Source organism: Rattus norvegicus, chromosome 2 (assembly GCF_036323735.1).
Source record: "Rattus norvegicus strain BN/NHsdMcwi chromosome 2, GRCr8, whole genome shotgun sequence".
Classification (NCBI taxonomy): Eukaryota; Metazoa; Chordata; class Mammalia; order Rodentia; family Muridae; genus Rattus; species Rattus norvegicus.
This window is the reverse complement of record NC_086020.1, coordinates 240,838,961-240,860,878: the sequence shown is the minus strand read 5'-3', so window position 1 is coordinate 240,860,878 and position 21,918 is coordinate 240,838,961. Positions and strand designations below refer to the sequence as shown.

Genomic DNA, 21,918 nt, shown 5'->3' with positions numbered 1-21,918 from the left:
AGTTTTTCAGTCCCTGAGGCTGGGTATCTCAAATGGTCTTCAGTGTATGCCAGAACCCCAGAGGTATGTGTCCTAATGATAGTGAAGAAATGGACTTGCTAACAGAAGAAAGAACAAGGAAGCAAGTAAAGAGATACAGAGCTTCTTTCTTTCACGTCTTTCTTAAACAGCACAAGGCGTGATGTTTTTCCATCTCAAATTAAAGGTTCATTAAAGGATTAAAGGTTCATTCCTGTCTCAAGGATCCAGATTAGAAATAGCTCTTCTCAATTCAAATGATTTAAATAAGAAAAAAAATCTTCACAGGCGTGGCCAGTTCTTTGGTGTTAGTTAATTCCATATGTCATTAAATAGACTACAAGAATAGCCATCGGGTCTCCCCAACTTGCCTCGAACTCAAATCCACCTGCAGCTGCTTCCCAGCCAGGTGCTGGGGTTAAAGGTCATACTGCCACCACCTGGCTCTGACTTGGGCTTCCTTAAACCAAATTATTACACTCATTCTGGCCTAAGACTAGGATGGGATTTCCAGGGGTTTCTAAATATATATTAGAAACAGCCCTAAATATACTGCTCCCCATTTGTGCTCCATGTTTCTGTGAGGCCATAGTCCTAGCCACTATAAAATGACAATACCAATGGTCACTGGAAAACACCGAAGCTGCCTCATGTCCTACAGTGTCAGATATGGCTTTAAGTTTGTGTGTCAACATAAATAACCCATCCGTCTCATTAGTATCCAACCCTGCTTTGGAATTTAGAAAACGATGGAATTATTTGTATAAGAAAAGATGGGCTTACAGCATGTCTAAGACCTATTATCAGTAAATGCTTGATTTGCATACATGTTTTAACTCTAATTTCTACTGCTTATGTACTGGAGATTGAACTCGGGGCTTAGCACATGCTAAGGCAAACTCTCTACTATTAAGCTATACCCCCAGTTTTCATTTCTCTTTCATGTCTTCAGGCCTAGGAGGCCATACAATCTTCTTGGGTAGAACAAGATCACAGGGGAAAAATGTTTTAAAAACCCTGTTCTCTGTCCTGGATGGTTTTATATCAACTTAACCTATGTTTAAGACACCTGAGAGGCTGAAACCTCAGAAAACGGCTCCATCAGGTCAGGCTGTAGTCAAGCAAGCGTCTCAGATCTAATTGCTGGGTGATAGAGAAGGCCCAGTACATGTGAGCAATGCTATGATTGGGTTCTATAATAAAACAGTCTGAGAAAACCCTGAAAAGCAAACCAGTGAGTGACACTCCTCCATGGCTTCTGCACCAACTCCCTCCTCCAGGATCCTGTCCTGTCTGAATTCCCGTCCTGACTTCCTTTGGTGATGAACTGTGATGGAGAAGCGTAACCCAAATAAACTCTGTTCTCCCCACGTTGCTTTTGGTCAAGGTGTTTCATCACAGCAGAAGGTACCCTAACTACAATAGTCTCTGTATGAATTTCACTCTCCTAAGGTAGGGTAGACTTCCATGAGAGCCTCTCCCTTTCCCACGAAGGCCAGGCACCTCTTATAAGCTCTTCAGCACTTGTTGAATGTGGAACGTACTTATTCTGCGTGCTGCTATTTGAAGAATATCCAAACTTCCTCCCACTTCACCTGTGTTTCTTAGGCCTGGTGTACAGTCAACTTTAGCCCTGAGACTTCGGACATTCACCTCACTAAATGAACCATGAACACGTAATCTGTGGGATGTTTTGTTTTGTTAAGAGCAGTTGTTCTTTGGGAAAACTAGCTCCTTCTGGGCTTAGTGTGGAACTCTATAGTAGATTACTTGCCCAGAATTGAGGCCCTGGGTTCAATGGACAGAGCTGCAAAGTCAACAGGCAATCCCCTCCTTATCCACCGGTGCACTTATAAAGGACAAGAACTGGGATGTGTAGCTAATCTTGGACTTCGACCGTGTGGTGCCTAAGGCGTGGTCCTGGAGGACAGCAAAACCTTCCCCTGCTGTGCCATAGAAGACAGCAGAGTGGAATTGGTCCACCTCAATAATTGTCCCTGTTCTTCAAGGGACAGTGCAGAGAGGGAGGAGATTTTATCACAACAGAGCAGGCAGCGTGAGAAGGGAAAGAGATGCACATGTTCAAGGCAAAGAAGTTTGCTTAACGTTTTGGAAGTTGAGCATATCTTTATTTGAACGTAAGGCAAACTGCATGTTCGCCCGTTTCGTTTAAAAGGCTTTTCACTTTGCCCTTCCCCAGATGAGAGAATGCCAGATGCACTTTTCCCCTCTAAACCGGTACTATTTTAATTCTTGAGATTTTTTTTTTTTTTGTGAATTGTCTACTCTTCTCTGTTCACTTGAATTCGGCAGGTAAAAACGTTGCTTTAGTGTCGTTGGGAACTTTCCTGTTAACACCTTCTCCCCTACAGGGCACTATTTCTCACGAGGGTTTTACAGTCTTGGTCTTACATCTGCAAACACGGTATCACTGTGGATCAAGTAGTTACCTGCGTTAGACTTAATATACAAAGGAAGCGCTGGTGTTTGGAAGTCGGAAATTTCTTCAGAGAAAGTAATTTCACATCTTGAAGAAAGCAGGACCCAGGTGCATGTTAATCTCAGCTGCATGGGAGGCTGAGGCAGGGGAATGGCTGAACTTGGGTGTCTGTGGCCAAGCTTATTGAAAACATTGTTATATGCGAACGGGCATGTAATGCGTACTCCTGGGACAGTCCATGAACTCACTGTGGAACTCAAGATATGTACTGAGCTTCTGATATAACCAATTCCACCTTCCAGGAGCCGAGATCACAGGCACGCAGCAGTGTGCTGCATGCAGAGCTGATGTTAAGGTTTAGACTCGACCTTTACCCTACTTGGCAAGCACTCTACAGACTGAGCCACATCCCCGCCCCCACTCATCCCCCATTCTAAGACCAACCCTTCTGCCCCTTTTACCTACCTGATTCTATCTTGTGTTCACACCTTTAAAGTCCTCATTTATCCCTTCAGTTCATGGCGGACTTATCGTCTCATACTTATGCTGAAATCTCAAAATTTCTGGTCCCTGAAATCTTCTTTGTTCCCTCTCAACTGATCTTTACATGAGACAAAGAATGAGAGCTGTATAAATTTACTATCATACTTAAATTCAATAAATAACCTCAATTTATACTAATGAGATGGGACTGTAGCTGACCGGAAGAAAACCTGCTTAGCAAGTGTAAGATCCTGGGTTAATTCCTCAGCACCGCAGATATTAAAATAAAATATATAAAAGGTTAGCCCATCTCGGATTCCTGTACTTTAGAAAACCGCCAAGGAAGACTTTTTATTAGAAAGTAGATTCTCGCACAGCATCTTGATTAACCTCATTTCTGTCTCAGACCAGAGATGCTGCTTCATTTTCTGCTACAGATTGGAGAATCGCTTGATAGAAAATCCATCCATCTACACATAGCTTAATTAGGAATGAATTTTAAGTATTCAGAACCTACATATGATACTTTGGCTCTCAGAGACAGAAGGGAGCATGAGAACTGAAATTAGTTAGCAGGCCCAGAGCTTCAAGCAAGATAGCCGGCTAACTTTACCATCCCCCTCCCAAGTTAGCAAGGAACCACTGACAAGGTGCTTTAGACTAGACTAAGAGCAAAGGAAACAGACCTTCCTTAATGACTCCTTAACTGGTCATAGCTACTAAAAGTGCAAGTCGCTTATAGGAAGGATAGGAGGGAGGAGAGAAAAAAGGATGAACCTAAGAGGCAGACATGCTGGTGCACCCTTCAATCTCAACAGTTTAGTGTCTGAGGCAGTAAGTACTCATGGACAACATGCTACCTAAGGAGACTTTGTCCCAAATTAGAAGAAGAAGACTGGGGTTCGGGGGAGGAGGAGGAGGAGGAGGAAGAAGGGAAGGGGGAGAGAGGGAGGAAGGAAGGAAAGAAAGAAGGAAGCCATATCTATTCATTTGTCGTGTAAGTGGAATCATTTGTTGATCTCCCCTTAGGCGTCTATAGGTTTCCGTGAGTGTAAGGAGTTAAGAAAAGATTGAAAGGTTTGGAGAGGCTAAAGGAAGCAGACAGTAGCTACTTCAGGACAAGGTCAACTGCCACTCTGTAGGAACTATCTTCCCTTTCTTCCACTGGGGAGGAACTGGCTTTTTCCTCAGGAATCCCATGGAGTTACTTTAGAACCTTGGCTATTAACAACTGACAACCCAACCAGAGAGCGTGCCTTCCCCACACACCTAACGGAGTCAGTGGTTCTCAAAATCGATAAAGTTAACTAAAGAACTCTGTGTATTTTTAAAGAATCACCACTTTGAATCTGAAGGATAGAATTATTTCAGAGGAGAGGCTCCCCACAGTGTATTAAATATTTCTTGAGTTCCAGCTGACTTTCGCGTTTCCTAGCTCCTGTGTTTTGGCGTATCTGTCTTCTCCCTACCCATGGAGACCTGACTTCTGATTCACCCTCCCCCCTGTGTCTGATGGAGTAGCAGATGCCCAGAATCTCGGGGTCAGAGTTGGGCCCTGGTCCTCCTGTCACTCTGTACAAAGAGAGGGGTTTGCAGCATGGTGTCAGCTTTCTGATGTCTGGCCCGTGTTTGGATGTTTGAAGTGAGCAGGTGGTATCAATGGCTGCCTAATGACTGAGATAAGAGTGAAATTGACCTTCTGATTAACAGGTCTCCCTAAGTGGGTGGCAGCAGGCTCCTCCCTCCTGGGTTCGGTTACATTGTTCATTTCCAGGACTCATTTGTAGCCTTCGCTCTCTTCACGTGAACTGATTGCTCAAACACCAGATACAAACATGGTGGTTCTGCTGTCCGGTGTCCCTTGGTATCAGTAGCTGCCTTCATCCCTAGACTCTGAAGCAAAACACCGAATGTGCGGACAAGAACACCTTCCACCTCTTGATTGTTTTTTTTTTTTTCTTTCATGATGAATTTGAAACATTGAGTGTTTTGTCTTTGTTCTAGGTGGCAGGCTACCTCCTCTAAACTCCGGAGCTCACTCCGAAGACTATGGAGCCTACATAGTTTCTAAAGATAAACGATGAATTTCAAAGTAAGTCGCAGGATGGTTTTGGCTACGGTGTGAATTCAATCATCATGGACAAGGGTGGTGTTTGCCTGTGGGTGATTCTTCTAAGTTATGACATTCAATGAGCCTTTGCTTTGGGGTTAAATGTGGTCCCGGGTAGAACTGAAAACCTGAATCACTGCATGTGCGGCTTCTGGTTAGTTGCTCTGTGCTGGCTGCCTACTTTTCTTTGTGTTGGACAAAAGGATTCTTGGGAAGGGAGAGTACGCCTGCCTTGGAATGTGAGTGGGCATCACAAATCCCAGTTAAGCAGAGATGAATTAGCACTGCATGGAGCAAGAAGTCACCAGAATGCATGCCTTTGTAAAGGGATAAAGCACCTCAGCTGGGGCTACTTTTCCCAAGGACGCTAGTCGGTGAAGGATAGGCTGAAGGCTTTTAGAGAGGATGCTGGTTGATAAAGCGAGGTGCGATGAAGTCCTTAATAATAGGTTCCTTCTGTCTAACCCACTGTCTGTCACTGCCTATTGCTTTCCTGGTTAAGAGTAATAATTCCTAGAAGCTACCACTCTCCCAGACAGTGGTCAGCTCTACCTGTAACCACCGAAGGCCTAGGCTTTTGCACCAAACTGAATTTGAATTTGTATTACTTTAATATCCCAAGTAGTGTTTCTGCCATTTTCTATGGTGCTTCTGCCCACGTAACTACAGGACTCAGATTTCTCCTCTACAAAATGAGAGAAATACGGGAAAAATTTTGTATCTGTAGACATGGGCTGTGAACCCATGTGATCAAGCCAGTAGATTAGGAACATTTGTAATATTGCTGGGTGGCAAGCATGAAATTTATTGATTAACTATAGTGTTCATGTTGTATCGTCTCTGTTTGTCTCAGACGCTCCACGCCTAGAGGCTGCAAACTTGGTGGTTTTCTGTATTACTGTTATCAATAGTTGTGGATATCTTGGTTAATAATAGAATGAATTTTAGTGGAGTTGATGGTGGTGGTGGTACTGGATACAGTCCAGTGGTTCCCATGGGCTAAACTCTCCCTAACCATGTGGGAATTATTAAAGAAAACCAAACTCCCAAATCCCTCTCTCTTCAAAGGAGTAACAACATGCATTCCAGGGAATGTCAGGAAGGAAAGCCATCACCATCCCACTGCTGGTGAATGTGTGCTGGTGAACCCTAAGGTGACAGAAGGGATCATGGGATCCGAAATTGGGTTTCTATCCTGCCAGCACACGGTGCAGTGGGAGAAGCAATTAGAAGGCTCTTTGCCATCTTGGAAACATGGAAACATCCATTGGCATAGCCTTTCAGTAGGCTGAATGAAAAGGAGCCTGCAAAACAAAAAGGCTTTCAGGGGAGCGAAGGCAGTGCTTCCAAATCACAGCAATGATTATGACCACCATTAGAGTTTAATGAGCCTATGGACAGCTAATGACTTCATCTCTCCAGTGGGCCTGCCAATTGCCTGTGCGCCTATGCACACTCCTCCTTCTCTCCTCAGGAGCAAAATCATGGTGCTGTGAGGCCAGACAAGACCAAGTCACTGCTTGATCCCACCATGCTGCTTTCCTCTGGGGACTGAAGGTCCAGAGGAAAGAACACTGGGGCAGCATTTTTAGAGCCTTAGACCGCCATCAGGAGTCAGTACGAAGGTCGTTGACCGTCAACCCCTTTAGGACCTACACTCCTCATCTCTAAATTGTCCTTGGCCATTGTCATGCTGATGACCACACAAGGATGAATCACATCCTGTTTCCAAAATGACACTAAATACAGTATATGCTACTGAGATGTTTGTGTGTAGAAACACCATCTATTTTACTTAGAATGTATTACGAATGCTATCGTTTCTTTCAGACGTATCTCCATTAGCAATTCAAGATAAAATGATATTTTAAGTTTTAATAAGGGGTCTACTGAGCTACGGAAAACTATTCATTATAGTAAGAGCTAAATCGAATCAGAGTCATCTTGATTAGTCATACTATTATAATTTGTGTATGTGTGTATGACCCCGAGGTTTTAATTCTGGCTACGTATATGCAAAATATGTCCTCTGCCACTTAGCTTCATATAAGCCTGATACTCCAATCATATTCACAAGGGATAGCATTAATATTCATTGTCAAAGGCAAAAGTTAGCAAAACAGAGGTGATAGCCACAAGTCTTACTAATAGGTTATTTATAAGGGAAAAACATTTTCCGTAAAAATAAAAGATGGTTTTCTCCTTTGTAATTCTGAGTTACTTCCTTCATTGTTTTGTTTTTAAAAATATAACCCAGTATATACTGTGTCTTAAAAAAAAAACTAGAATACATAGCAATGCAACTGTATAGGGTGCAGTACTAGATATTAAAACAACGCTTTTGCCGCGCTGCTTCAGAAATTCTAAACGCTACAGCAAAGTGATCAGGCATCATTTCCCAATCTAATGCTGTCTGTAAACTGATCACTATGGCAACAGAAAGGACAGGGATGGATGCCTGTTCAGTCAAGGGAACAGGTTGGGCTCTAGTCCCAAATTGTCAGTGGTACTGTCTGAGTGATTTAGAGTAATTAGCATTTATCTGGCTAAGATTTCTGACATAATTTTAAGAAATGGTAAAAAGGAACCTCAAATGTGAAGGATGATATTTAGAGAAAAACTCTTAAGCAACAAAAATATTTAGCAGACTGTAATACGCAGTTGGTCCTGAGTCTGCTGTCTGTGGCTCGTTAAACATCGAGAGTAGACAGTTCGTAATTTGATTCTTCGGATCTTTAGTTTCTTTTCCTATTACTGTGAGAAAACAGTGGAAGGAGAAGGGATGTATTCAGACCTACAGTTCCATGTTGCAGCTCATCACAGCACGAAGGGCAGGAAGCTGAGGGAGCTGGTTGAACCACAGGGCAGAATGCAATGAGTATCCCTGCTCAGCCCACTTCCTCTCTTTGTGTATAGTCCAAATCCCAAGCCAAGGTCTGGAGCCACCCACAGTGGGCAGGCGCTCTTGCAACAATTAACCCAGTGAAAATATTCCCCAACAGATGTCCCCAGCCCTCCACCTCCCAGGTGACTCTAAACCTCATTAAGCTGACCATTGAGATGAACCACCACACTCCAATAAAAACATGTAAACTAAATCTTTTTGGTTTCATGCAGAGATCTCTGTGATTTATTTTGTACAAATAAAATCAACATATAAAAAATATTCATAGGTAGTCCCCCAAAAAAGGGATGTTCAGCCAGAGGAATGAATTATTCTATAAAGCCTGTGTTTCTTTTTGAAGTTTTATAATTTATGTATTTTTATTTTGTGTGCCTTGGTGTTTTTGCCTACATGTATATCTGTGCGAGAGTGTCAGATCTTGGAGTTACAGACAGTTGTAAGCTGCCATGTGGGTGTTGGGATTTGAACCTTGGTCCTCTGGAAAAACAGTCAGTGCTCTTCTTAACCGCTGAACCAACTCTCCAGTCACCAAAGCCTGTTTCTTAATGAATAGCGTTTATATGCATTGTACTTTGCTGGGAAAAACCGTAAGGGATCTCATGCTTGCAAATGCTTGCCGTGAGCTGTCTGGTCATTCAAAGGCAGGTGGAGGAGTTAACTGAGTTGGGCAACTCATTGTGGAGCTCAGGGAGTCCCAGTCCGGAGTCTTTAACCCCTCAGACAAGGAAAAGGCCTAAAAGACATCCATGAAAATCTCCAGCTTAGTGGGAATCGGGGCCTCCTCTCGGGGTCAGCAGAACTGATTCTAGGATGAAGAAGGGAAATCCCCTTCCCAGACGCAGGTACCTACACGTTGGCTTTTCAGTTATACATGTGTGCTGTTCACAAAACCTGCTTGCTATGGTGTGAATGGGAAATGTTTCTCACAGACTCATGGGCTTGAATATTTGGGCTCCAGCTGCTATTCTGTATTGGGGAGCTGCAGAACCTTAAGAGGTGAAGCCTCACTGACACAGACTACTGCGGGGTGGGTCAGTAAAGGCTTTAACTTTCCTCCTGACCACTACAGGTGGGTCTGCTCTCCAGTTAGGCAAAATGTAAGCAAGGCGCAAGTTCCCAGGACCGTGAATTGAGCCCCTATTGCCGCCTGGATTTTCCCAGCATACCTGCACGTCCCTTCAAAGGTGAACTCAAATCAACTGCCCCATTGTAAGTTGCTCCTGTCAAGTATTTGACCACCTTGGCTGACTCAAACCCAAAGGCTGGGAGACCCATCAGTTACCAGTGTCCTCCACTAAAGGCTGTCTCCTTCACTGTCCCTGTTGGCCCATCAGGCTGCCTCCTACTAGTGTCTGACCTACCTGAAGGATATCTCTTAATAAAGCTGGGACCACTGACCATATCACTGTTGACTCTGTTTTGTGCCTTTCTCTGCACATTAGCTCTTTACCATCTAAGGGAGGTGGGGGAGGACGGTTTTCTTGTGTTAATAATACAAAACTTGACCCATACAAAGAAAAATAAAACTTTTCTGTTCACGAGGCTCCCACCTTAGTTACCTAAACACATGGGAACCTGAGGGTCTTCTGTCCCATGCAGCAAGTTCCAGGACAGCCTGGGCTGTAGAACGAGACCTTTCTCAAGAGGAAACAACCAGCAAACCACCTTCCCCCAAACAAAGCACAAGCAAGCAAAGTCTGTCTCGCCATGGAAGAAAAGGTGAACAGTAGTTGTTAGAGATCAGATAGAGCGACAGGGAGGTTGTTATAAGGAGCAGAAGGATGATGTACCGAATTTGGAATCCACTTCAGTATTTTATAGTGCCGTGAATGAGTTGTCAGCTACAACAATCTGAGGTAAATCTCCGGGTACTTAAAACAGTATGAAAATTCCCCATGTAGAACTTACAATCTCCTGAGGAGAAGGAGGTATCATTGCCCCACCGTGATAACTACAGACTAAGTACATGTATGGAGTTACGATGCTGTCCCCTAGAATGTACAGATATTGTCTTTCTTTGTGATTTGTGATTTGCGTTATGTGTGTCACATATGTGAGCATATCTTTGTTCATTTGAGTGGGGCCAGATGAGGATGCTGGATCTTTTACAGCCAGAGTCACAAGTCGTTGTAAAGTGGCCTGATGTGGGTGTTGGGGACCAAACTGGTTCTCTGACAGAGCATCAAGCTTTCTTTTTACCCTGGAGACATCTCTCCAGGCCTGAAATATTATGTCTTAATACTTCAGATAAGCCGAGAGGTGGAGATAAAATTCATTGTGTAGCATCTACTTATATTCATAGGTTCCCATATCTACTTCCAGCAGACAAAAAAGGAAATAGACAGATAGACAGACAGACAGATGGATGGATGGACAGACAGATGGACAGATGGATAGACAGACAAGTTAATTAATCTTTAAAAAGCCAGTGAGATAGTCAATGAAGGAAGGAGCTTATTGCCAAAAGTTCGATCGCCAGTTACCACAGAGGGGAAGGGAAGAATGAACTCCCAAATGAACATGATCCCCTGACTTTCACACATGTGCACACAGGCAGACACATGAGCACATGTATGTGTACACACATAGGCACACACATTAAATAAGTTAATATACAAGAAGACTGAGTTTCTAATGACGATAATCACATTACCTGTTTACTGTGTTGAGTTTGGTGGGAGCCCACCATTACACGCTCTAACTTGCATACACCTCATGCAATTCTCACAAAACATACATTAAGAATAAGAGACTGTTCTCAGCTTAGGCATAAATGAAGTTCAAAAAGTATAATGCAACCGAACGTAGCAACTACATAAAGGGTGGAACTAGAATTGGAACCCACGTCTCTCTGTGGCCCAAGGCCAGCCTCTTTAAGCACAGTTCTCTAAGCCTCTTTCCAACATGCTTCATTGTCTAGTTATGTCTTCTCTCTTTGTTCGGGTACCAGGACGATGACTGGGCTGACAGCTTTATTGCATGTGTGTACATTAACATCAACCAATACTTGCCATTCTGTCCCATGGAGTCAATGAACATCTTACAAACAGAAGCTACAGAGTCAGAAAAATCAATGACTCCAGGAGTGAGCTAGTGAATTAGGGAGAGTGAAGGCAGTCTGGGCTTCTCTTGGAGGGAAAGTCAAAGCCCCCAGGTAATGAAACAGACCCAATGCTGATGACTTAAGGCAGAAACACAGGCGTCTGTCAGGCTAGGAGTCAGGTTGCTGTTCCTCATTCCATAAACTGATTTCCCAGTGGATTTGAATAATTTCAACATTGAGAAGACAAAAGACTGTCTGTGGTTCTTTGTTGTTTAGTTCAGGGACAGTTTCCCTTCTACTTATTGTCCTTTTATTTGTTTAACTCCTCCCGATTTCAGTTTGCCAGTTGCAACTTTGTGTGTGTGTGTGTGTGTGTGTGTGTGTGTGTGTGTGTGTGTGTGTGTGTGTGTGTTATGCTGTTACACACAAACCCCTCTCCTTGCTAAGGAGTGGTCTTACAGTTCCCCCCATGTCTATCAAATCTTCCTTGCCCGTGGCCTTCTGATCAGGAGCCCTGATTTTGCCCGAAGCCTTCTCAATTAATTAAGTATAAAACACCTTTGCACTTCTATGGAAATCTCCTTCCCTTCTAGCTCGAGGCATCACCGACAGTAAAACGGATTCATTTTGCATCAACAGATAATTCAGTGGTGGGATTCATGGTTTCCATTGATCCCCTTCTTTCTACTTTTCAACAATAATGGGACTACTGCTGCAGGGAATTTAAAAATATCTAAACATACAAGAAAAACCGTGAAGACAATCACTTCTGTCAACGCGCAACAGAAGTATTTTTAGCTTTCTGCTGTGTTTCTAGTCCTTTTCTCGATTCCTGCTATCTTAAGTTACTGTAATCAGTAGGCTAGGCCTGAATGGTAGCAGCAGCAGCATGTGTGCTTTGTGTGCACAGGGCCTTAGACTCAAGCCAAAAAATGCAAATAGATTACACACACACACACACACACACACACACACACACACACACGATATATGTGTGCCTATATCTTGAATCCTACTTTCTCGTTCCTAAATTTAGACAGTCTAAGATTTGCTTTTCTCAGTTATAAGAGCCAAGTAGACAGCACATGCTTTGGCTGTTAAAGGGCCTGGTGTAGCCCTGACTCTTAGAAGCCTTCAAGAATCCATAGTTCTAAGTTTGTTTAGGAAAAAAAAAAAACCCTTAACTTCATACAGCCAAGCGTATAATTCGTGTGTGGCTCTCTTTGCCCATCATGTGCTAATTCTGAAATCATTTAAGATGGTTTTTAATTACTTAGAAACTAAAGAATATATTGATATAGGGTTATATAGTGCATAATAAAACAAAACACCTCTATTCTCCATTCCCAAATTAAGTCGTAGGTGTTTTTCAAGTCTCTTTTGTGCCTTACGGAATGTGGTCCCTGTTCTCTGTGGGGGTGGGCCGTCTCTCTCAACCATTATTAGCTATATGAAAAGTCAGATTTTTCTGCTTCACCTCCTACTTCCCAGCTATCTAGCCTGCTTCGTTCCCAGCCCCATTAAGACTTCATCAGTTTTAATCTGGTGAACATAACCCTGCATGAAAACTTAGCTTTCTCTGTTCAAGCAGACTTGCCCAAGATTTAAAATTCACTTTTTGATCAGCTATGGAGGTCTTTGCCCCTATTCCATTGCTGTTCTACTCCCACCGATTAAAATACCTGATTGTTCTACCCAGGTTTAGATATTTGTCTTTTGTATTCATTTAATAACCAAAATGTAAGGACTCCAGCTTCCTCAGAAAGCAATTAGAATGTGATCGTCCAAAGCTGGTTTACACAGCTTTTTTATGGGAAACCTTGCCCTGGGTGGAGTCCTGGAGACAAAGCCTTTCCCCAGCCTAGCCACAGCATGTCACCATGAGCTGCCTGTAAATCACTTTCTTCTTTTGAAGCAGGGTCTCCTTCTATGACCTAGATTGGCCTGGAACTCACAGCAATGCTCTTGCCTCGGCCATTCACATGCTATGATTTTAGGCCTGAGTGATTACGCCCCGCTTTTAAATATAATAACTTCTTGGTTTTGTTTTGTTTTGTCTTCCTTTTTTTTTTTAAATGTACTATGCTTGGAACTGAATCAAAGTTCTCCCTCACACATGCTAGGTAAGTGCCTCACTATTGAGCCATGTCCCAAGTCTACTATTTGTAAATTAATAAATGTATCTATTGAGTTACAATAAACAAAAATCGAAAAACAAAGCAAAAAACCAACCAACCAACAACAAAAAAAAAAAAAACCCTACTATTCAAGGTGAGCTAAGGCTTCCCCAGAAGACACAAGTGTTTCACAGAATCTGAAGGCTATACTAGACAGTCTCCAGGTTAGTGCTGGATCCTAGAGCTGTGGGAAAATGCTAAGTGTAATTGTTTTAGTAGATTCCCAGAGAGGGTTAGGACAGTCCCTTCTGAACATCATCAAGGCTAAACATGAGAACTGAATAGCTGAAGAGAGTGGATGTTCCCCAGGCCACTGGGCTTCAGGAGGACAATCAGAGATGCCTGAACAATCAGGAAAACACAATATTTTAAACCACAGACATCAGGGCCGATCGTGCCAGCAAGAGGTTTGCCTTTTATTTATGTCTAACTGAATTCCTCTTGTTTTGTGCTACTTGATGGTTCCTTTGCTTTGGGAGCCTGGGGGACAAGGCAGTAAGGGGTGGGTAGGGAAACTGGAAAGAGAAGTTAGAGAAACAGGGGTGTGTCTTGCCTCTCTATGATACTTTAGGAGGAGGGGAAAACCCTGACCAATTCCACAAGAACCACAGCTGATTAAATCAGCCTCCAAAACATGCAATGAAAAATACAGAGAAACCCACCCTACTATGCTATAATATAAACTAATCATTGTTTCATTTTCTGGAAACCATACTGGCATCAGGATGGGGAGTAGAAGGAAAGACTCTAAGAAAAACAATGCCACAATGCCATCTCTCTCTAAAGCGCTGCATTTCCAGAGAAGCACAAAGCCAGACTTCTCCCTTAAGGACTCAGTACTCAGTGTCTGGAGCCTGCCTCTCTGTAAGGGCAGTCCCTTGAGAGTTACAGCAAGGGGCGCCTGCACGCATCTGCAGGAAGAGGAAACAGAAACATTTATGACTTTCGCACCACCCAATATACACAAAACACATCCTCTCCTAATCCTTGTCTATAAAACTTTATTTACATAGTTATAAATTGGGAAATCTCCGGCATAAATTCAATGTCTATTAAATATACAGTGTTTTCATGAATGGGGACCGTGGCAGGCCTGGTTCTTTTCTGCTTTGCTTAGCAGCCCAAATTAAGAAATGATGGGGGTGGGAATGCAGCCTGGAGAGATGGCTCAGCATTTAAGAGTCTGATTGCTTGCTTGTACAGAGGACCTAGTGCCCAGAGTGGCTCACAACCATTTGTAAATCTAGTACTGTGGTGTCCAACATCCTCTTCTGGCTTCTCTGGACACTAGATATGCGCCTGGTGCACCGACATACCCAAACAGGAACGCACACCAAATAAAAGTAAACAAATCCAGAACAAGATCAAAAGACGTGATAGGGAATCCATATTTCTCAAGGTACTGACAGAGTCGCTCTTAGCCATTTGTGACATCATTGGCAATGTTGTGACATCCCTTAAGGACCCAAGCACGTGAGTGTTCTCATGTCACTTGCAATTGAATCAAGGGGAAAACTGAAATGAACTTGCAATGTCAGGCCCTAGCTCAATTGTGGAGGAGGAAAAATAAATCTTCCTTCGAAGGCAACGAAATCAATCCCCAGTTCAAATTAAATTTGGGCCATTCTGTGAAGCCCTGAGACCCGGCTCCAATAGCGATCAGTACTTACAGACACACGGAGCAGGCAAATCGTGCTTCATTTAAGAGAAATTGAGTGAGTATTACTGACAGAGAGTGTTTGATGCTGTTTTGTCGTGAATTAAAGTTAAATCGTGGTGTCACTGGCTCAGTCTTACATCTCAATTCTGGTTCCTTGGCTCTCCTCCCCTTACCTCTCTTCACAGCCCCTCCCCTTCAATGCTGCGGGAGACTTTTGCCTAGCTAAATTTCTGTCTTAATTTTATTAGAACCGTGTCCTGTGACTGTGCCGTAAGCATGCTCCGTGGATGTCTGTCTCATACAAAATGTAGCTGCAATTCTCCCGGCATGAAATACCTTGTTCTGCACGAACCTTCTGTTTGGTTTGCTGACATTCTTCTTAGTGGGCTCTCATGGTGATTCATTATCTTGTGATATAGATTTCCAAGTATCATCTTTGTATTGATTTTTATATCTTTAATAACCACTGCACAGAAGATGGCTCCACTGGTGTCATTGATTGCATCAAAAATTCAAGGCTTACAGAAAGACTAGAGGGCTAATTGGTGGCAGTACATTTCAGACTTGATCTTAATGCAACCTTAATCTTCCGCATTAAACCTACCTAAAGGCTTCCTTCTCGAGTCAATGAGGACAGGTTTAGTGCCTCCTTGAGAAACACCTGGAGACACTACACGCCCGAGAAGGCTGGGCTAGATGGACGGCAAGCTTGAAACCATCAGCTAGGAAGTCCTTAAGCTACCGGGTGAATGCAATCTGTCACCAGCCCCTCCACACAGAACCCCATCATAGCTTTTTCTTTCTGTTACCTCTGCCTCCACCAGGGGTTATCTTGGCCATTGTGGAAATGTAGCTATTTAAAAGAAGCCCTCCTCGCTCTCCAGCACAGCTTCTTACTGTGTCACCATTCCCCAGTCTCATAACAGACATGATCTCTCTGTCATTTTTCTTGGGTTGGTGCCACGGGGTCTTATATAGTCTAAGCTAGCTTCGGATTAGTTATGGTGCCAAGGATGACCTTTGAATTCCTGCTTCTCCCCGCCAAGTGCTGGGATCATGTGCTTGTACCGCATGGCCCAGGTTATCTGGGGCTGGGGATAAAGCCTAGGTTTGTACAGGTTAAGCAAAAACTACTGGCTGAGCCACCTTCCTAAATAAATAAGCATCATTTTCCCTTTTATTAAAAATAGATTCTTTTCCCACATAATATATCCTGATTATAGTTTCCCTCCATCTCCTCCTCCAAGTTCTTCCCCAGCTCCCCTCCCACCTGAATCTGCATACTTTCTGCCTCTTATCAGGAAAGATCAAACTTCTAAGAGGTAATAATAAAATATAGCAAAGTACAATTCGATAAGATAAAAACCATCACACTGAAACTGAACCAGACAAACCAAGAGAAGGAAAAGAACCCAAGAGAAAACAGAAGACTCAGAGACCCATGTGTTTGTGCATCAAGGAATCTCACTTAAAAAAATAACTAATCTGGAACCCATCATATATACACAGAGGACCTGGTACAGACTCATATAGACCCTGTGCGTACTGCTTCAGTCTCTGGGAGTTCATATAGCTTTGCTCATGTTGACTTAGAGGGCCTTGTTCTTCTGGTTCTCTTTCCCCTCTGGCGCTCACACTCTATTTCCGATACATATAATTCTTCAATGAGTTTTAAAAATAAATTTAAAGGACTGGGGAGATAACTCCATTGGTAAAGTACGTATTGTAGTAGCATGATGACCTGAGATGACCAATAATACCCACATTAAACTTAAAAAAGAAAAAGCTGAGGGGAAGGGTCAAGAAAGATTGCTCAGCTGTTAGGAGCAGTCCTGGGACTTGCAGACGACCCAGGTTCAAATCCTAGCACCCCACAACGATCCATCTGTAACTCCAGTTCCAGGGGCTCAGACATCTCCTTCTGACCTCCAGAGGCTCCAGACATGCGCACCGTGCACATACACCCATGTATGTGCATGATAAATAAATAAATCTGAAGATAAATGAACCAGGCATGCTGGTGCTTGCCACAGAAGCCCGCTGAGCTCTCTCCAGGACCCACAGAACAATGAAGGGGGAGAATAGAGTTCACATGGATCCTTGACTGCCATAGTCGTGTTATGGCGTGCACACGCATGCACACACACGCATGCACGCACACGCAATACACATGCACGCACACACACACATGCACGCACACGCAATACACATGCACGCACACACACATGCACGCACACGCAATACACATGCACGCACACATATACTAACACACACACCTATACACTAATAACAATAAATAGTAACACAGTAATAAGACAGCATTACATGTTTTGAAAAAACTGAATATAGAAAGAGATGAGTCAAGATACAGGAGGTAGTGCATTTTATGCAGTGGTTTTTTTTATATTATTAGGTTTTTAGATTGCTATTTATTTACTGGGATAAAGTCTCAGGTAGCACAGACTGGCCTCCAAGTGAGTACAGCTGAAGACGACCTTAATATTTATTGGTGGTGGGACTGAAGGTGCGCACCGCCACTGCCCAGCTGACCTTTCTCTTCATCTTCCTTCCTTCACGTCCCAAGGCTGGGCTCACAGGCTGGCCCCGTCTCAGCTCAGTGTACCTGGTGCTGGGCTTGAGCCAAAGGCTTGCATATGCAACATCCTGGCTTTACTCTTCCGAATAGCCCAGGGAGGACAGCTAGTTAGTGGAGACTAACCAGTTAACCGTTTCTGACATTGTTTTCTTTTCCTTTTTCAAAAGGATTGAGTATTCTCCACCGTCATCAAGGATTTGAGTTTGTATTCATTAATTCTCATTAATGCTATCAACAGTAATTTTTTGATCAGTAATCAAATAATTCATATAGAATAAGATATTTGGGGCTGAAGCATATATTTACATTTTTTTTACTTTGGAGTAAATGTATCCTTCTCTTTACACGAGAACATTTTATGTAGCACAGACTTTCCAGGGTGGGACCGACAGGCACGTGCTCGTGCCCAGCTGAGCGTTTTGAATACTGTGATCGCACATAGAACACCCTAGAAGAGACACGCGGATGCGTCAGTGGTCTCGGCTCCTCCCTTTCAGCCTACAGCGGGTATTTGTGACACTGCATGGAGGCCCTACACCACACCACAGAGGCTACACCTTGGAAACTATTGATCCCATTACTGGGAGAAAATTACATGTGCTTTCCAATTTGGAGCTATGGATCTGACAACTTCAAATTATAAATTCAATGACCAGTGGGTGAAACTGGTCTTCTCAACTTCCAGCCCAATCATAACAACAACTACCGGGTGTGCAGCCATTATGGTGTGTAAATAGTGTGGTCCTGGATTCTTACAAAAACTCAATCAGAGAAAAATTGTCACCTCCCTTTGTACATGAGAAAGCTCTAGCTGAGTAAAGCCGCAAAAATTCATAAATTCTGTCATTGCACCACCCAGACGCCTTCCTTCGTTCTGCAAGTGGCCTTGGGTCAATGGTGGATAAATATTTTTTAATTTGTTTGTTGTGGCGAGGTTCCTTACCAGGAGATCTACCCTCTAGAACTACTTTAAGGGGCTTGGGCTATGGCTCAGCCACTACTGTGCTTGCCCAGTATGTAAGAGGTGCAGAGCCTGATTCCATCCTCGTACAAATCAAGAACAGTGGTGAGGCCCTGCAGCCCAGCACGTGGGAGGTGGAGGCCAGAGTGTCACAAGTTTGGGGTCATTCTAGGCTACACAGCGGGTCTGAGGCCAGCTTCAGCTACACGAGAGCCTGTCTTTAAAATGAATGAATAAATGGATGGATGGATGAATGAATGAATGAATGTCTGATGGGGCAGTGGCTTTATTGTTGTATTGTACAATGCCCTGCAACCTAGATCTAGAGCGTATTTGTCTTACAGAACTAAACCCTCACACCTTCTTTGTGGTAACACTCCAGCCTTCCAGTCTACTCTCCACCCCTTGAGTCAGAGTTTAAATAAAGTCGGAATGGAGTCAAGCAGGGCTTCTCTTCTTACAACTGGCCTGTTCCATTTAACTTAATATTCTCAGGGTTCACCTAAGTCATGTGTTGCAAGATTCCAGTGTTAGAAGCAAAATAGCTTCCGCTGTGTGCCCTTGCTTTGTTTCTTTATCTGAACACCCAGGTTGTCCGCATGTTCTGCCTTTTGTGACCTACGCTGCAATGGGCAGGAGAGTAGTTTTCCCTATAGCATCCTAATTTTAATTCATGTAGGCAGATCTGTTTGACCCAGCAGTGCTGGGCCATATGGTGACTGTAATTTTAATTTTTGAGGGAAACCTCATACTGTTTTCCACAGTAAATAAAGCATTCTGCATCCCTAGGAACAGCCCGCAATGTTTCCTGCTCCTCCACATCTATTCCCACACTTGTCTTCGTTGTTTTGATGATAGCCAGCCTAGGAGGTGTCAGGTGAAGTCTCACTGAGGTTTTGATTTGCGTCTCCCTGGTGTTCATCAGACAGAGACTCTCTCTGCTACCTGCTGACCATGTATGTGTGGATCCTGCCACTCTGCCCCGTTTCCTTTGCCTGCAGAAGGAAGTGTGGGCATTTAGTATGGTCTCACATACACATTGTCTTTTTGTTATACGCATGTTTGTGAGTGTGTGCATTCCTCAGGCTAAGCTCACTAGGAAAGAAATTTGCTAAACCCTTTCGGTGTGGTTTCTTTACCCATAAGGCACTTCATTCTTCTTTATACTTGAACATATATCACTTCTGAAAGATTTAAAAGGTAATACTATACATACGTTTGGATCATTCTGCAGCCATAATTAAGCACCCAAAAGTCTCCCATATCACTTTATATAATGGACAGGAAAGTAGTGGCAGCGTGGGAAGCAGAGGGAGCAGCCCAGGGGTAACGGGACGAAATAAAAACTGGAGATGAAATTAGCTGGGGTTAAGGAGAAGACCCAGTTAGTTAAGCACATGCCTTCAAGAGAAAGAGCATGAGTTCTGACCTCCAGAATCCACTTTAAAAGCTGAGCATGTTGGAGTGTGCCTACAGCCCAAAACAAAGAAAGATGGGAGGCAGGGATGGATAAATCACAGGAACTTCAATGGCCAAGCTAGTTTAACCTTCTTGGTGAAGTCACAAGCCAATGAGAAACTCTGTCTCAAAAATCAAAGTAGATGTCTTTTGAGGACTAACACCCAAGGTTGCCTTCTGACCTCCTCGCATGTACTGTGCATGTATGAAACTGCACTCATGTACACACAAACATGTGTACATATTACACACACACAAAAAAACTACCCATTAAGCACCTGTCCTTGTAAACAGCAAGGAAGAGCCCAGGGGAAAAAGGGGAGGGGAAAAGGAGAACGTTTCTCTGTGTATGGACAAGATATGCACACAGAGGTGTACTTACATTAGCCAGAGGTAATGGCGGCTGCTGGCCTAGTCATCAGATGGAATGATTGGGATAAAGTTATGAGGCAAAGTAAACTGTCTACTTTTTACTTACTCTTCCCATGGTCCTTGCTTACATCAACATCTTGTTCCCAAAGTGTTATAAGGTTATTCACTAGTTGTTTAAGGACGTGACCTTCAGTCAAAGGTTAAGTAAGCCAACCATATTCTGCAAGAGGAAGAAGAGAGGGAGGAGAGAGAGGGGAGGGATCATGAAGTGAAGGAAAAGAGGAGCAAGAAGGGGAGGAAGAAGAGGAGAAGGTGAAGAAGCAGCAGCAGGAGTTAAGTTTGTGCTTTTATCTGCTCCAAAGTTTTACCCTGTTAAAGAAAATCTAGAAAGAAAGACACAAGCATATAAACTATGAAGAAAACTATGAGCTATGAAGAAAAGTGGACAGCCCTTGTCATCAGATGTAGTGGAGCTGTGTGGGACCCTCCTGCCGTGCCATCTCCACCCTTCACCAGAAACCTTTAGGAGTTTCCATCCTGGTAGAGCAAGCAGGATGTTGTTCAGTTTAAGTCAAATGGGAGAATCCAGAAGTTGTGTTTGGCTCCTGTTAAACTTGGTTTCTCCTTGTTTATTTCTCTCTTTTTTTAAATGTTTCCAGTGCTCTTCTTTGTGAGGCTGTTTCTGACAAACAACTTCTTTTTTCTAAAGCACTTGGGTGTACGGGGTAAGCCCTGGAAACCAGACGCTGCAGCAGTTTCTGTACTGAAAATTGAAAAGAACTCCTGCCCCCTCTCCTCATCGCAGTCGCCTGTAACAATGTGGGGAACAGTTGGGTCTTGTTTTATCAGGGATTCTCCTCTTTTTTTGTGTGAGTAATTCCCTTAAAATAGCGAGGTGCGTGAGGAGCGAAACAGCCTGAGATGCACTAAGTCCCTAGCAACCAGCTCAGCAACAGCTCCCTTCTCAAAGCGGTACCCAGGCTGGGTGCTAACAGGAAGGTGTTCCTAGGTAGTGTAAGCGCTTTAGGGTAAAGATATAGCGTCCTTGCTGATTATTGGTGCAAGCAGAAATGCCACAACTGTTGTCCTTAGAAGCGAATGGAAGAAAAGCCTATTGTTGATCTAGGACTCGGGGGTTTTTCTAGATGATTGAAAGCAGGGGTTGGCTTATGTTCCTTTCTTCCTCCTCTCGAGTCTCTCAAATGCACGCAGAGCAAAACAAACCCAGTTCCTGAGCCTCTATCCGGAGATGAAGAACGTCCCAGCCACGGTCATGCTCAACAGTGTGCGACATGTTGGGCTGTCTCAGAGCAGCTGAAACTGATGGCACTGTCATCTGAGGAGAAGGCTCCACAGGCGTGACAGCAGCAGTATTTACTCCCCTTTCTTCTCAGCTTACATGGAACACAGAGTCCAAGAAACCGTGCCAGCCTGCATCCTTTCTCTCTATTCAGCACCGCCTTCTGCTGCCGCCTGCTCATTACCGAGCCCCAATTTGTACACACAAGCCACCTCCCTGCCCCCAGCCGGCTCCAGCAGTGTGAAAAGAGAAGAGCCTCCAAGTTTCTGGGCAGCCCATCCGTTTGCGAAGGTTCATTTTAGCTAATCCAGACATCCCGCACGGCGGGGGGGAAACTGCTGTATCTAGTGAAACAAGACCATGAATAATTAAAACTCTGTTATTAATGAACTTCC

General features: G+C 43.6%; 1 protein-coding gene across 7 annotated transcripts in view; it reads left to right on the top strand.

The window, feature by feature from the left end:
• Adgrl2 (adhesion G protein-coupled receptor L2) overlaps window positions 1-21,918 on the top strand; it is a 631,071-nt gene that overhangs the window by 126,368 nt on the left and 482,785 nt on the right. For all 7 annotated transcript variants that reach the window (XM_063281223.1, NM_001302210.1, NM_001302212.1 and 4 more), the window contains 1 exon segment: window positions 4,946-5,033. The gene's annotated coding sequence lies outside the window, so the exon portion shown is untranslated.